The sequence below is a fragment of the Anser cygnoides genome, chromosome 3 (genome assembly GCF_040182565.1).
Source record: "Anser cygnoides isolate HZ-2024a breed goose chromosome 3, Taihu_goose_T2T_genome, whole genome shotgun sequence".
In the NCBI taxonomy this organism is placed as follows: Eukaryota; Metazoa; Chordata; class Aves; order Anseriformes; family Anatidae; genus Anser; species Anser cygnoides.
The window spans coordinates 25,719,376-25,731,602 of record NC_089875.1 but is presented as its reverse complement, the minus strand read 5'-3'; the positions used below and the strand labels follow the sequence as shown (position 1 = coordinate 25,731,602).

General features: G+C 35.1%; 1 protein-coding gene across 6 annotated transcripts in view; it reads left to right on the top strand.

Moving 5' to 3' along the window:
* SYT14 (synaptotagmin 14) overlaps positions 1 to 12,227 on the top strand; it is an 88,426-nt gene that overhangs the window by 61,388 nt on the left and 14,811 nt on the right. The window lies entirely within an intron of this gene.

Below are 12,227 nucleotides of genomic sequence, written 5' to 3'. Positions count from 1 at the left end.
ATAGCAGATTCCAGATAAACTTCCCTTTTTCCCATGGGATCTTTAGCTTGCATCTCCTGTCTTTCAGGAGGTTGGTTTTCAGATTCATATTAATGATTATAGCATCACTGTCTGGGCAGTGTATCTCCTTTTTGTTTTTGTAAGTATTTAAATATGCTTTTGTCCAAAAAGAGAATGTTTGTAATGTTCTAGTCAGGGCTTCCTAGACAAGGAGGGTTGGTTGCTTAAGATATGCCTATTTTTTAAATAATAGACTTCTTGGAGAAACAGAATGTGACTTAGCAAGGGAATCCCCCCCCCCCCCCCCCCCCCCCCCCCAATTTTTTTAACAAAAAAAAAAAAAAAAAAGGAGGAGAAGGAAAAGAAAGTAAAAGATTTTTTTCAGGTAGAAAAAAAATGCAGTTAATTTGTTCTGCATTTTCCAAAAAAAAGTGTATGTATCAATTAAAATGGCATTTCTATCAAACATGAGTATTACAAAGGCATTCAAAATAAAATGCAATTGTATTTCATGATTAAAAATAAATTACATAAAATCAGTAAAAACTGAGACTAAAATGTGGATCTGATGGAGCATCAGCTGATGATGAAACAGCTTTTTTTTTTTTTTTTTTTGATACCTTAAGATGTATGAATCAGTCTGTTCCAAGTCTGTTCCGCTTACCTACTGTGAACTTTAAAAATGCCAAGTATGCTAGTTTAGCAGCTAGGGAAAAAAATGCCCCATGAAAAAAAAGCACTGAATATTCTAAATGTACTGCTAAATTTGTGTGTATTCTCAATAGGGTCTGGTTAAAAAAAAAAAAAAAAAAAAAAGGAAAAAGAAAAAAAAATACCGAAGTCAGTGAAAGAGGCCAGTGTTTGTGATTGGTATATCCCATATGTGCATTGGGCCAGGCTTTTGATTGGTACATCCCATATGCACTTTGGTCGTTATTCTTTATTATTTTGGGGGGGTTTTGTGGCAGGGAAAGTAGAAACAAATTCCAAAAGGAGTCAAAGATAATAAGATTGTTATTCATTTTCTGTAAAGTTGCCATGTCTGCATTCTTCTCTCGTCCTTATTTTTGGGAGGAAGGGAATGCAAATAAGTAATATTGGTAGGAAGTGAAATGGTCTAGAGATTGTTGCTGTAATGGTGCTTAGGCAGATTTCTGTTAGCCTTACCTATTGCTTGAAAGGAACCCTCATAGTCCTGATAGCTTGAATAAGCATCCATGGGTTGTGTTTGTTGTTTTATTTAACTATGCAAATAAGCAAATCAATTTTTAAACCTTTAGAAATTCATTCACATCTGAGTATCTATTTTTATATTATTTATAACCTATATCATGCTTTTTCAGTGAGCAGTTCTATTATAGGATTTAACATAGTTGTTTTACAAGAATGTTAAAATTTGTCATGTTTTTAGAGTATCTGACTGGAAGTGGGAGGACGTGCTGGACCATTGAGTTCAAGCCCTGGGTATTATAGACAGCCAAGTCATCCTTTTTTTTTTTTTTTTTTTTAAATAAATAATAAATTGAATTTTCATCTGAAAACATCAGGTTGTTTCATTTCCAACCTGAATTTCTTTGTGGCCAATTTATAACCATTTGTTCTTAGCTTAATTAGTTCTCAGGTGTTCGCCTCTGGGTGCATTTATACACATTGGTTGTATTCCTTCTCAGCTGTTCTTTTGCTAGAATAGGCCAACAACAACCTTTATGCCCTTCTAATCATAAGCCATTTAGGAGTTACTGAACAGGAGAAGGTAAGTGTTGTTTCAATTTGGAGAGATCCATCTGTTCAGGAATATTTGTAACTATAAAATCCATGATGAGGGTACATCATAAATTCTGAATTAAATATACTTTGCTCAGTTGTAGAACGTTTTGTTGCTGAGAAATGTTTGTATTTGACAGCTTTTTATGAAGATATTTGGACACATGACAATTGCCCTTTTTTTTCCCACTGATTCTCATTATATGGATTTTATATATTAAATATACTTTCTGTCACTGGAATTCTTAACCCATTGTAACATCTATGCTAATCTCTTCTGCAGAAATGTATTTTATTTGCTCTGATAGTATATTAATGTATTTTATTAGCTAATCATCTGCCTTATAATCTTATAAGAACAGTTCATATGCTGTGAAGTTTAGTATTTTTTCAGTTATATACTAAAGCTGTTCATAACAAAATCTGCGTAAAAGTGGACCAGCAAGTTCAGTGCCTTTGAAACATAGTGGTATGCTTCCATGAGCTGTTCCTGCAGCTTTCTCTGCTTATTTTTAAAGTGTGGACAAAGTACCTGACATGGTGAATACACGATACTAGTATGTTCCTTAAATAGATTTCAAAGCTACAAGTGGCTTCAGATTCATATGTTCACAAACCATCTTCCTCAACGAAGATTTCAGCCTATTCCTCACCTTTCCATGCTTCAAATAATGCTTGCATAGTACCTGTTGTCCACAGTCTTATCACCATTTGTCTTTAGGTATGTTGCCATATATTATTTCCTCCTCAACAGACTCCTTTCTTCCTCAGAACATACCAAATTTTGCATGAGCAGTTAAATTGTCGAGGCATGATTTCCTTTGGATTTATCCTACCCCATGTCTGCCCCTGTAGTTTCAACTCTTCCATCACATTCCCTAAGACCACTTTGTTATGAGTTGCTGTAATTCTCCTATGTAACCAGGGAATTCCTCTTCACACAATATTCTCAGGCCCCATATTTATCACATGTTGAGTAAAATGCCTCTAGCTGCCTTCCATGTATGCTTGACTGAGCAAGAAGCAACAGAACTAATATGACTGTTTATGTCACTGTTATCTGAGACTCCCTGTCCCTTTCGGTTTCAATAGAATTGGCCATTGCATCAAAAGTTAATAGCAGGGATGGACACTGTTGTTTTGTCTGTGTATAATTTGTTTAGGAGGACCTGATGCTCTTAAAGATATTCGAGTTCTAATACAATGTTTGACAATTTTTATTCTCTTCTTTTGGAGTTCAGAATCCATTGCAATGTTGTTTATTTTTCTTCAAGAAGTCCCCATGGCCCTGTCTTCAGTTGTTCTTCGTTCTTCATACACAAAGATGTTTTTCTGACAGTGAACAACAGCCTCCAGTACATGATAATAAAATCATATAAGCATTTTATTCAGAGAATTTGTTTGGAAATTATATATATATGTATGTGTATATATATATACATATATATGTATATATATATATATCAAGAACGAAAACAAAGAAAAAAGCATAGTCACCTTCACCATCTTGCTTTTCTGGTGTAGAATATAAACAAGCAATTATTTTATATTTTTTGATTGGTTTTCTAAGCAGAGTTTAGAAGATACAAACATACTTCTTCCTGCTAAGCAAATCTAGTAATCTTTCATCATTGTCAATAACAAGATGTTTGCTGTGGAAAATTAAATTAAATTTTCTTACTTTCTAAAGCATTCTCCACTTCTAACATAGTGAACTCCCAGATGTGACCCTTACAGCAAAGCATGGATGGCATATGCAATCATATGTGCATAAAGGATTATTTTGTATATCTTTACTAGAGAAATATTTTAATTACATTTTTTGAGTGATGTAAGACATTTCTGTGCGCAATGTATAGAAATGTGCTCTCAGTTTTGAGGACAATGGTTAGTTATCTTGTATGTGCTTATTTGTGTCAATCACCTAATATGCACTTGTTTATGTGTTATGCTTATAGTATTCATTTCATGTTACCCTTTGTGTGGCATATCTTTAGTATGCCTTCTCATGGTTGTTATCAGTTCATAAACTCAGGAAAAAGGTTTTCAGAATAGCATTTATTTTTTGGAAATTCTTGGCCCCCCTAGAGTTGAGCTGTCAGGTTTTGTGCAAATCCTAGCATTTTAGGCCTCCTGATGACGTTACTGCTATATGCTTATGGTATGATCTATTCAGGATTTTATTTGGAAGACTAAATACTGAAGTTTGCATGTATACATGTATTTTATGAAACAGTAGCTACAATTACGATACTTTAAATCAGCTAAGAAAAAGATGGTTTAGACTTGTCTAGGCAAAAGGATTCAAATAGAAAATTTTGTTCATAGGATTTTATTTAACTCGAATTCTACCAAAATGACTTGGTTCCTATGTGATGGTGCATAAATGCTTTCACTTAGCTTGTAAAAATTCTGTCTATCAAAGTAAGGGGCAATTATCTTTAAATACCAAACACATTCTTATCAGGGGAATAGCTGGCTGAATTCATTTGAGTTAGTGGAGTAAAACATGGAAGATCAGAATTAGTCCTTTAACAACAAAAAAGATGGCTCTAGCACTTTCTTTGAAGGAAATTAGGAGATTGGGAAGTGGGGATCGTGTTGCTGCGGCTACAGGAGAACTTGATTTGGTAAACGAAGTGGCCTCCCTGCGTTTGCCTGGTTGTTCAGCATTTCAAGGCAGTATCCTATGGGAGGACCCTGCAGGCAGCAGCCATTTCCTTCTCAGTGCCGTGGTTGCCTCAGCCGGTGTACCTGGTGCTCCCCAGCACTGCTCCTGTCAGCTGAGAACATAAGCATTAGCCCATGGCTTCCTCTCCTCAGGTCTTCTGGGTACAGGGGAAAACCCAAAGACTGGCAGCCATGCTCTGAGAAACAATTGTCTGCAGTGCACCAACAGATGCAAGTTTCAAGAACTCAAATGGAATCTGACCGGATTACAAGGACCTGCCACTAAATGAGTTCAGTGGTCACGGTTAAAAATTGATTAGCTTTTAAACTCCATGCTGTTTGCTTTTCCTGATTTTTCTGTAAATACACCTAATGGTGTATTGTGGCAAATTGTGACATATAAATTAGTCTATTCAACCAAGAAGCACTTGATTAGGCATTGAGATTGTGAGACCATTTGAGTCCCATACAGAATAACTTTCGTTTGTTACCATGACCCTGAAAATAAGAAGGATACTTGGAGAATTCTTTGAATTTCATTTGTATGTCAAAATCCTAAATTGGTCATGTGGCCAGAGGAAAAAAAATAGAAAATAAAAAAATAAGATTGCTCCTTGTGTTTCTATCTTAATATATGTGCCCTGAATAAAATAGCAATTAAAAACTTGTATACTTTGGCTTTTAATTATCAAGTTCCTTGAAAAAAACTTTACTCAGTTTGATCCCCACAATCTTTGATATTTCTGTATATCAGCAAATAACTACATTTCAGACACGGCATTGCTATTTTTGAGTGTTATGAAGGTGATTTTGAGTTTCTAAAATGTCCCAGGCAAACGACAGCAGGCCATGAACAACTTCTATATTAAATCAAAGTAAACCACTTACGCAAAATTCGTATCTTCTCAGAAGGCCAGTCTGCCATTGACAAACATTGTCTGATATGGTATGTCTAGTTTTGATCACTTTTTTTATCTACATAAAGCTAGAATACATCTAGAATAAATCAATACATAAAGCTAGAAAAAAATGTGAATATGACCAAGTATCTGTGAGATTCTCAGTGGCATAAATATGATTTACCAACCCAGGGAACAGTTTCAAAGGGCAGTAAGCAAAATAGGCTGCAAAAACATATTGTAAATTTCACAGAAGTAGCTTTTGAGAAGGAGTTTATAAGTCAACATTAACAAGGTTGTCACTGCCATGAAATTCTCACTTCTGAAGACTTCAAGCTGCTAAACAGCAGTCCTCCTTGAGCAGTTCTTCCAGCTTTGAATCCAGAACTTCCTTTCCCTTAGACACTAACTTTCCTAACTATTTTGTTTTCTCATGATTTGAATTCTTTCTTGTTTGTCTGTATGCCTATACACTCTACTCACTTTTGTTACTGTCTTTCAAGGGAAAAAAAAAAGGAAAAAGAAACAGTTACCATTTGCAGCTTTGAGCACCCTTCAGCAAGAGCATCTACACTGTTTTCCTCCAATTTGTTTCCACTGGGGGAAACCCTCATCAGATATATTGCACAAACAGGTGAAATTACCTAGTCTGCAAATGTATAATTTAAACGTTTGTGGGACTTTTAATGTTACTTTTGAGTTTACTTACTGATTGATTCTTCTTCTCCTGGGCTTTGCAGTATAACGTAAGCGTCCTACATTAGCGTCCTTCATTTCAGACTTGAGTATTTCTAGATAATCACTTTTTTGGTGTATTGAAGCTGCCTGTATTCAGCATCAGATAAACATTTATCTTCATAGGGTGTCTTTTGCAAGGGATCCTTTTTGTCCCAGCGTGTTAGCCTCTTGTCAGGATGGCCCTCGTTGTCTGCCCTTGAGCTGCATCTTTCACTTTACAGTCTCTGTCTTTTGTGCGCAGTTAGCTGTCAGCTGGCCCCCAGAGAACCCAGCTTGTTTCCACTTCTTGCCCTTCTTTGTAGTCTGTATGAGAGCTCTAAGAACTAAAGCAGATCCATTCCAACTGCAAACACCTAGTGATCATCACATCGTGGGATTAAACATGACCTGAATAAATCAAAAGAGGTACCACTAGCAGGCTTAATTAGAGCCAGGTGAACTATTAAAAGGAAATAATTTAATTGACAAATGCATCATAAACATGCCTTTTATGTTATGGATTTGCTTATTGTGAAAAATAATTGCATGACTTTTTGTTCAATCAAATACCGGTCCATAGATTGACTTTTCATAAATTATGCGTACTGTTTGATCACTGAATCTTTTTCTCCCTTCCCAATTTGAAAGAGTGTGATCAAGAGAGAAAAGGGAAGAATCAAACTACTTGCCATTGCTTTCCCCACTGAGCATATTCTATGGAATATCTTACAAGACTAAGGTGCTTGGAGGATTTTCAGAGAAACAGGTAGTAAGGAGGCAGATCTGAGAGCTGGGTAATGAGCCTGGGTGCTCTGAAAGTGGCTTTGGATCTGTAAATGTATCTCTGTCTGGATAGAGTACTGCTAATTACATAGTCTGGTCTTGGACTCTGTCCCACAATAACATCTCCGTGGTCACGTTTGGCAGGGAGTAGAGGAGATGTGGAAGTGAGTCTGGGCAGGAGCTGTTAGCATAGCTTTATCAGGAGTGCAGGTGAAATGTCTGCATTTTATGTAAGGTATTCTTACCTGAACTGCTAGTACAAACATCTAGCAGCTTTTAGTGCTTCAGTGTTTCTTTGTGTTGAGTGTCTTTTACCTAAGAAAACAGAGTTCAGTTTCTCTCCCTCACATATGGCTATATAAGCAGCGAGTAGACTTTTCTGCAATGTAAAGACAAAACACTTCTGTAAATGCAGTAAATTCCATTGTACATTCATTTCAAATTCCTTCCGCTGCTGCTAGGGTTTGCTGTGCAAATTTCAGGCGCATTCGGTCTGTGTAGCAACTACGTGCATTTTCACAGTATGGCAAGGAAACCAAAAGTGTAATTTAAAATGCAAACAAGTGGAATTTATAGAAAACCTAAAATGCTTCCTTATCTGTAGATAATTAATGTTCTGTTCTGCAGAGTTGATCGTTTAGAGGACTTTCAGATAAAAAACACTAATTCTTATGAAATAAAAAAGCACCAGAAATGTCACTGTGAACTTGTTAAAAATATTACAGGAAAGTGGAATTCTGTTTTGCCATTATAAAGAAGATATAAATTTTATTTTGTCATCCTAATTTTACCATTATTATTCATAGTATCCTAAAGTTTGAAAACAAACCACATTTCAAAATTATATTTGTCTTAGTAGAAAATATACAAAGATGAAATTAGTATGTTATCATCATGCATCTATACTCTGTAACATTGTAGTTTATGTGGTAAATTAAAGCTGTGCATGGAATTTGTAAGGTTTCAGTCTCTCGTCTGTAGTGATTGAAAGGACTATATTTTTCATATGATCTACGTTTGTGAGTGCTTCATTTATGACAAAACAACTTGTTTTGTAACATTATGCATCCTTAAGTGTTTTCTCAAGAGTTACAAAAACAAGGCAGAGCAGAAGCTTTTGACAAGAAATGTGAATTTTATCACTTCAGATAATCTGCCTTTTAATTACATTAATAAGTTTTAATAATTTAAAAAAAAATCACGTTTAATGTGAAGAATACCATTAATGTTGAATGAATTTATTTGCTGATTTTTTTTAAGTTGGCATTTGTGAATAGGATATGCTGCTAACATTTAAAGAATACCATTCTACCCCCAAAAAAGTGTGTTTTGTTTCCTGGGAATATTGTCAGAATATTTTTTGTCGCATTTATGATATAGATTGAAAGATATTAATATTATAAAGTGTAAGTACATGAGTAAATAAAGCACATTCTACCTAAGTGGAATCTGCTTCAAGTTTTAATAGTAAATCATAAATAGATAAATAAATTACATAAAACAAAACAACAACAACAAAACACCTATGTGTTTTAAATAACGATGCTTTCCTAAGACTTAATCTTAGGTGAGGTGAATAAAACCATGTATCAATGTTTCTAAGTTCAGGTTATTAGTTTAAAGCAAAAGACTAATAACCTATGTGTTTTCTTAGTTTGACTAATAGGACTGGCAGCTACAACAGAAATTGGAATTTCTTCCCTAATATATTGTGAAGATAGGTAACTTTGATTTCAAAAGTATTGGTTTTCTTTAAATAAATAAATATTTTTACTGTAACCTACAGAGATTGACAAGCATTTAAAATTGTAGTTTTTAAAATTGACAAAGCTTCAAAATGACAGTGGAATATAGGACAGAAAGAAACAACAACAAAAAAAAGAAACCTTATTCATTTAATTGCTTTTTTTGCAGTGACTTTTTTTTCTAAATCTTAATATTGATATTACTATCAATAATCTTATTATTTCAAATATATATGAGATTGTTATAACTATCGTGTAACTTCTGAGTTCTACCCGTAAAAGCAAAAACTTGATACTTCCTGCAAGTTTGGTATACTGAAAGGGTACCAGTCATTTCATTTAAGGAACTGTTTTGTTACATCTTTCATATTTTTAAGGACTTTGTGTTTTTAAATACATCAGTCCTCACAGTTCTTCCATGAGCTAGGGGAAATAGAATCACTGCCACGCAAGTGATGAGGAACCGAGGCCGACATTGCCACAGAGGCAACGAAGCATCCAGTAGAGTATGTGAGTGGGTTTTGGATACCAGAATCCAAAATTATAAAGCTCACTTCTTTGGCATACCTGATTGTTTTACATACCTCTGTTTTCAGAGCTAAGCTCTTCAGGTGGTTTCTGTTCTTTTTCCCAGGAATGAGCCCAGTACATTTTGAAAAGTATTTTAGCTTTGAAACATGTTTTTATAAAGTATCTGGTGCTTAAGATGCTAATGGAGCACGTGGAGCCTCTGGGTTTGGCTTTCTCTTCTTCTGTCTGGCTCTCCAAGCAGAGGTAGTGGATGGGCTACAGGCTGAGAGCTGGTCTGCAGCCTGTGTGGTGCTTGGGCATTCTTGTCACCTCCTCAGAGAGCTTTTACCCCAAAATGGAACAGTAACTTTGGGGTTCAGCACTGGGCTGATGTTGGAGGCCTGGATTCAGTTCTTCCTTTTGCTTAACAGGATTCAAATTTCTTTCCCTAACCTCTCAGTTGTATTGCCATAGAAGTAGAAGAAAGTAATGTGCAACAAAGTTCTTTAAGAGATTAGTGGTATAACATTAACATTTAAAATTTGAGAGAGACATTTTGACAAGTAACATGCTGTGAATCAGATTTTTGTTGCTGAAGGATTGTCAGCAAGGTTTCATCTTTCCTGTGTATATTTTGAAAAGCCAAGAGAATCAGATGTTCTTGTTTTGCAAGCCTACAGAGGCATGATTTTAACCTATGCAATGAGGGGAATTCACTTTTCACTGTTGTCTGAGTATGGCCACATTGTTCCTCTTGATTAACTTCATTTGGCTGAAGAGCAAAATTTAGCAGTATACAAAAGTAATAGTAAATGGAATTATAGTGAAGAAAGACAAATCCATTTACATATATTGTCGTTGCAAATACAAGGTTCTGTATGTTGTCAGTGAGTAGCAAAAAGATTATTAGAAAATATACCTTAGGGGTTCAGGTCTGACATCATACATTGTATGTGTTCTCTTCTATTGGCACCAAGGGAAAATGTGTCTTCTTTTTGATTGCTGACTTTTGTACAGCACGTGAAATACAAATACTGTTTAATGGGAATGTTTTTATTATGTATTTATTAAAGAGTGATGTTTCTTCTCTAGGTATGAAAAAAAAAGTCATCAGGGACAGTATTTTGGAGTAATTAAGTTTTCGTAGAATATGCGTATTACTTCTATAATACAGTGAAAAACAATGATTCTTGTACGAATTGGTCAAATAAAATCAGCCTAGCTTTGTGATAAAGTACTGTCCTGTGGTGTATATGCAGAAGGTTTAAGTCCTTTGGGCAAAGCTCTGTGATATAAAATTGAAAAGCTGAAAATTTTTAATTCACCATAGTAAGACAAACCTTTGAACCAAATATTTGGAAGAGACTTTATCTAAAGTTGTGGGTTTTTTTGTTTGTTTGGTTGGTTTTTTTGATTTGTTTGTTTCTAATGTTTGCTCTTAATAAAATATTTTTGCTATGGCTGAATTGAGAGAAATAGGTTAGAGTTTTAGATTTATGTCCTGGAGAGAACCTCAAAATACCATCCAGTTCAGCTTCTTGTACTGTGGCAAGACCATCTTACCTTGACAGTTCATCTAGGTTCTTCAAAATCTGCAGTTAAATTACATTCCTTCCTAGCCTATTCTGGTACGTCACTGACCTTAAAAGGCTTTTTGCTGTTATGAAATCTTAGTCGTTACATTAAACTTAGTCAGTATATTAAACTATATGCAGTGTTTATAGAGGAAGAAAGTGAAGAGTTATAAAAATAAACTTATGTAGACAGATTATTTCAAATAAATGGAAACCTTGGGTCTAAATATTACATTTCCCACAGTGAAACTACATTATCAAAGCGACCTATACATACATTTACAGAAGGATTGAATGCAGATCTATATGGAGATGAAAAGCACTCTGGTAGCACTGTAATGACACGAGATGAAAGCTTTGTTGTAGCTAAGTTTCTATTCGTGTTGTGCTAATTAGCAACTTCAGTGTTAATGTTTCACAATTTGGCATGTGATCATGAAGCTTATATTCTTAGCAGGTAAAAATGCAATTTCTTTCCTTGCTCTTTTTTTGATGAGTTAGCATTCTTCTTGAATTTTGACCATGTAACCAGGAAAAACAAACAGTTAGATTGAACTTGGAGAAGTGCCTGTTGTATTTTAAATCCTGGGGCGGCTTAAGGACTTGTCACGAAGTCAGGTTATTTACCAACACCTGTGAGTATCCCAGAATGCCTTGCTTAAAATGCTGAAGAGATTCTACAGTCTGAACAACAAACTCTGTACTGGAGAAAATACTTTTGAGAAGACATCTAATGATACTCAGTATCCCTGATTTTAACTTTGTCGTGCAATTAAAAATCTACAGTTGTTGATCTAAGTCCTGATGGTCTCTACTGAATCTACCTTCCCCAGTTCCTGTTTCTTCTTCTTTCATTTCCATGTAGGATCTTTGTTTTCGTTCAGAAGAAAACTGACAAAATATAGCCGCACCTTCTTTCTCTTGTAGACTTTTTTTTGTGGACTTGCAGCATGACCACAATCAAATTAGAGACCAATGCTTTGAACAGTATCAGGCTGGCTGTGTTTAAATTCCTGGCTCAACAAAATAATATGACTAAGCACCATAGGGATAACATGTTAAATTTTTGAAAGGCTAGAAAACTTAAGTAAGATCTGCAGTTGTGACAGGCTGAGGTTTTCAAATGTATGCGCGGTACATAGTCTGACTGCTGAATCAAGTCATTTTTCTTTTAAACTTTCCACTTTGTACTTTCCTGTTGAAGTTCAGAATCAAAAGATTCCTGTTTTGAGAGTGCCAAGGACAAGGGAATCAATGCATACTTGTAATTCATTTTCAGTAATTCATTTACAATTTGTAACCCACTTGAAATTTGTTCTTGGAATTGAGTAAAGAACTTCTGGAGAAAGAACCGAAGATTTAAAATCAGAGTTTGCAGTTTGGGGGATGAAGTCAGAGAATTTTCTTGATGTCCTTCTTTAGTTTTAAGAACACATTTGTTAGCACCAGTGAATGTTTCCTAATGAGGAAATTGATTGCTACTGGAAGGTTCTGTCAAACTTCTTGGAAACGTTTTGTTGAGAAGTAGTTCAAATGTCAGTATGAAGGATCTTGTAGGCTGATCG